Source organism: Benincasa hispida, chromosome 9 (genome assembly GCF_027475165.1).
Source record: "Benincasa hispida cultivar pf3 chromosome 9, pf3_genome.v1.1, whole genome shotgun sequence".
Lineage (NCBI taxonomy): Eukaryota > Viridiplantae > Streptophyta > Magnoliopsida > Cucurbitales > Cucurbitaceae > Benincasa > Benincasa hispida.
In genome coordinates this window covers 63,545,010-63,550,030 of record NC_143486.1, presented here as the reverse complement: position 1 = coordinate 63,550,030, position 5,021 = coordinate 63,545,010, and the positions used below count along the sequence as shown (strand labels likewise).

The 5,021-nt window shown below is 30.3% G+C and overlaps 1 pseudogene across 1 annotated transcript; it reads left to right on the top strand.

Moving 5' to 3' along the window:
* Positions 1-4,070: 4,070 nt before the first annotated feature.
* Positions 4,071-4,738, top strand: LOC120091492 (putative calcium-binding protein CML41 pseudogene; annotated as a pseudogene). The gene has a single exon (XR_016532366.1). The product of XR_016532366.1 is annotated as a putative calcium-binding protein CML41 pseudogene (transcript).
* Positions 4,739-5,021: the final 283 nt, after the last annotated feature.

Genomic DNA, 5,021 nt, shown 5'->3' with positions numbered 1-5,021 from the left:
ACTGCGAGTTATATAACCTAGGGAAAGTGGGAGAAAAACCCATGGGTATGTGATACTTAAGAAAAACCATCATATGTGATACCTAAGGCAAACCATGGGTATGTGATGCCTTAGTTTATTGTATTTCTCCCTAAAACTCAAAAACTCAATTTTATGCATACATATGTATGTTCCCATTGGAATTTTAGTCCAAGTAGAAATTTGTTGAGTTTTATATCCTAAAACTTATTCTGTAACGACAAAATATTCTGTTGATTAATAAAAATATTAATGAAGTTTGAATCAATATAAGTTGTTATTGTATATATGAATTGCTCATTTCGTTTAAGAAATAAATCCAATAAACTAAAATATTCATGATTATTACATGAGTACTTTAACTTTATGTAGAGATATAAGAGTGGATTAGGCTCGAATAAATAGTCAAAATGATATATAGTATACGAATAAGGTTGGATGCCTTATTCTGGTAACACTATTGGATGCGACCCATTTTGTAGTTGTTACGATCGTTATAAAGTGCTATAAACGAAGTGATCCTAATTTGCTCATGTAGTGACATGAGAAGTGAGGGCGTTCTATGAATGAGTTTACATAAGATCGAACCAAGAAATAAATCACTCTTACTTTATAACGTTGTTTACTGTATAAGACTAACTATTTTAAAACGATGCCCTAAGTAACTTAACCTTAATCCTAAGCTAACTATGAACTCCTGTTTATTTGGGATTATCCTTAGATTTGCATGAGTGAGGGTTGGCTCAACAGCACAGGCTCAATGAGCCTCCCATTTCAAGGATAAAACTGGGTAGATAGTTGGGGTCATAGGATGCAAGATGGAACTCACTCCTACCTGCTCTTAGGGATAGTAGAGAGGTTGTTCTCTTAAGTGCTGACTCCAGGTTTTGAATAAAGGGCCTCACCCTCTCATTGGCGCGAGAGGGATTCAGTTTGATGATTAGATCTTAAAACCAATTATTTATTAGATAATCAGTGGAACTTAAGGAACAAGAGGTAATCTTGGGGTTAAACCAATTGACCTAGCCATTATTACAAACAACCTGTGAAGGATTAACTTACTAATCGTGGTTATATCGAGTGGACAAAATACATCTACAATGAGAAGAGTACAACTAAGGGCGTGATCGGGTAGTTAAAGAATGAGGATTAACTCAGTTTAAAGAGTTTAGCCAATTAAATCTCGGATCGTCGGAGCCCATGATCTGTAGGTCCATTAGGTCCCCCTACTAGCTCACAAACGAAATAAACCTTAGAATAGCATGATGAGTTAATTTGAAACGTTCAAATTCGAATTAAGAGAATTCATAATTATATGCGATATAATTACTCATTTAATTATTGATTTATACGAATTTGGAGAATAGGTTGATATTTAAATTCGATTTAAATATCAAATTACATGAATAAGGATTCATGATTGTGGAATTGATGTTTGATTAATTTAATATTTGATATTAAATTAATAAAATTAATTAAATGGTTTAGTTAATTAAATCAATTATTTTTAAAATTGAAAATTTAAATTTTGTGAAAATTCAAAATTAAAAAAATCAATTTTGTTTAATCTATATTTTAGAAAATTAGATTAAAATTGGATTTTAATGAAAATCCAAAATAATTGATTTTAACACAATTTTAAAAGAATTTATTATTTGTAAATTAAATATCAATTTTAATTTGATTAAAATTGAGAAAATTGGAAAAACCACTCTTAGTAGGTTTTTCCAATTTTTGAGTCATATTCTCAATTAACCCACCAAATTCTCCCAAGTAGAAGCCGACTTATGAAGATGCGATTAGTTTACATGATGTCTTGATATAAAATTAGCTTTGTGCTGAGTTGAGAGCATGCAAAAGGTGTTTTGCTGAAAGCCTTGTTGAAGAAAAAGTTCTTCAATATCTGTGAAGAACCAGCCACTTTATTCTAAAAAATTTCTTTGATCCAATTTATTTTGAGTCCCCACAACTCAATCTAAGGTTTATAGAAGATAGTAGGGAAGTCCTAGTGGTGGTTCATGATCAGAAGAGGAGAAGATTATTTTGTGGATTGAAGAGAGAGTCTTCACAGGTATTGTTAAAACCCTCCTTTATTTTGTAGAACATGCTTGATTTGTAGCTAAAATTGATGAATTAGAGTTCTTAATGATTCTGTTTTTTTCTGCTGCATACTTGTTGAATCTAATAAATTCTACCTCCATCGACGACCGATCGACGGAGGCAGAGACCGAACAGACGAGACTATGGATGAAAAGTATAAAACCCTAAAACGGCTCTGATACTATGTGCGAGATATTTGAATGAATATTTTCTGTATATTGATTTGAGATTTACATAGAAAATTTATACAAAAGAATGATAACAAATTTCTTAATCTATAACCTCAATATATGCCGAATACATAAACTAAAGCATAAATATGACTAACAGTTTTTATTTCAATGTTATTACAAGAGGTCACATAGAATTCACAATTACTTATGTATTTACAATCAAGAAAGGTATTATAAAGCCTTTTTCGACCAACACCTTGTTGAAAATGTCCCTTTTCTTTAAACATGTATTAACAAATCTTTCTTCTCTTATAAGGTGAATAATTATTTTTTAACCCTAAATTTCAAGTTGTTGAATGAGGCTACATCAATAAAAAAAAAAGTATTAAATTAATATTTCTTTTTTCAGATTAGCTACTCTAATCTCTTTTTAACTTACCACGTCATTTTACAATTTGTCAACAAACGATCAAAGTAGTCTCAGGGATCATTTAGAACTATTTTTTAAATTTAAAGGAGTTAAGTGTTACTTTAAAACTTTAAGAACCAAATAGACATCAAATTTAAATATAATAGATTAAAAATGTATTTTATCATCATTCTTAAAAATAAAACATTCAAAATATTAAAGAAATATGAGGGGACAAAGAATAAAATAAACGTTACAAAAGTAGAAAATGAAACTTTCGATTTGCCTACTTTTTCAAACAACGGCCTTATAATTTACATTAAACTTTTAAATTCAGTCCCCTCCCATTCCGTAACATAATAAATAATGAATTTTTTAAAACATTTATCGCTAATTTTATACTTTTACTCGGTTCGCTTTCCTTTCTGTTTTTTTTTTTAATAAATAAAAAAAAATTAAATGTAGATTTTAAATAATGAGGGAAGTAATAATATATATAGGTCTATATAGCCTTTTGATCCTTATATTTTTGGACTTTTTCCATATTAATTTAGTCGTGTAATCTTATTTTCAATTTTGCTTCTAATTAATTTTAATATTAGTTTTCGCTGGTTTTAAATAATTCAATCAAAAACTTTGAAAAACATTTAGCATAAACATATTATGCTATTTATTGATTAAATATCTTAGTTTTGTCAAATTAGATGGAAACCCACTTCATACTACTTTTAGTTTCCTCAAAAAAAAAAAAAAATCTAAAATTTATCAACAATATCATAATTAAATTTTAGTCACTATAGTTACAATTGACCCTAAAATAAATACATATAATGTAATAAATATCGAGTAATATTTGGGTGAAACTTAGCCTACATTGATCCATACATCCAAATGGAAAAAAAATATAAAAAAATATCTTTTTCCAAAAAAAGTTATCACGTGATAATTTGTGATTGGACACTTAGATGAACTATATAAAGATAAGTGTAAACAAAGTTATACCCAATATTTAGTAGATAGAAAAAGAAAAAAAAGACTAGAGGAGGACCGATACATCTTTTAAGTTATTTATGACATCACAATTGTATTTAATACAAGCACTATCAATCTTTACTTTCAAAATTATTATATATCAAAGAACTTTTTTTTTAAAAAAATATTATATAGTAACTAAACATATTCCGGATAGCAACATTATTCATCTAGACATTAATCTTGCAATAACTTCATAGTGATCCTTTTACCCGCCAAAACAACATAATAATTTCTAAGGAAATTTCCATGCAATTTCGAGTAGGGTCTTTTGCAATTTCTTCAAAATTGTTCCAAAAGACTTTTTAAACACTTTTCACATCGCTCTCTATATATATTTATATCACCATTCATACTTCTTCCCTAAGCACCAAAATTCTAAATGGCCATTTCAACCATTTCCATTCCCTTAAAATGGTTTTCTACGAAGCTCAATTTCCCTCGTCTTCACTCCAAACACAAACCAACATCGTCTAAACCTCCTTCACTGCCCCTCGCCGAAGTTGCCTTTCGTCACCTCGACGTTGATGGAGATGGAAAAATCTCTAGTGACGAGCTCCGAACCTACTTTGCGTCGATCGGTGAGTACATGACACGCGACGGAGCTCAAAGTGTGATCGGAGACTTTGACGAAGATGGGGACGAGCTACTAGAGCTCGGAGATTTCCAACGGCTCGTAAAGGGGGAGGAGGAAGAAGAGGAGGAGGACTTGAAGAGGGCTTTTGAGATGTTTGAAGGTGAAAAGGGATGTGGATTCATTGGACCGGCCGGGTTGCAAAAGATGTTTGGGCGGCTTGGCTACGTGAAATCAAAAGAAGAGTGCTCGGCTATGATCAAAGTGTTTGATGTTGATGGTGATGGTGTAATTGATTATCGTGAATTTCTCAGAATGATGGCTTGACGACCTAATTTAATGTGTCAATAAACTGTCTTTTGATTTTATCTTTTGTTTTTGTTTTTGGATTTTTTTTTTGTCGTGAATGTTAATTAAAAGTGTGGCTGCAAATTTGAGAGTTCCATGTTTTTTATTTTAATGGTAAATTATAACAAAAGAGAAGGGAAACCAAAGTTAAGAAACATGATTATTATTCTTTAAAAAAAAAACAAACAAACAAAGAAACGTGATTATTATCATGGTAGGTGTTCTTCTAACCAAATTATCATGAATCACAATTTACAAACATGAAATAATATGAAATAACTCATGAATTGAACTACAAAGTCGTAGCTCAAGAAGAGTCGATAAAAGGTTGAACCTTTTAGCATATTTTACTTTTCCTTGTTAAGAG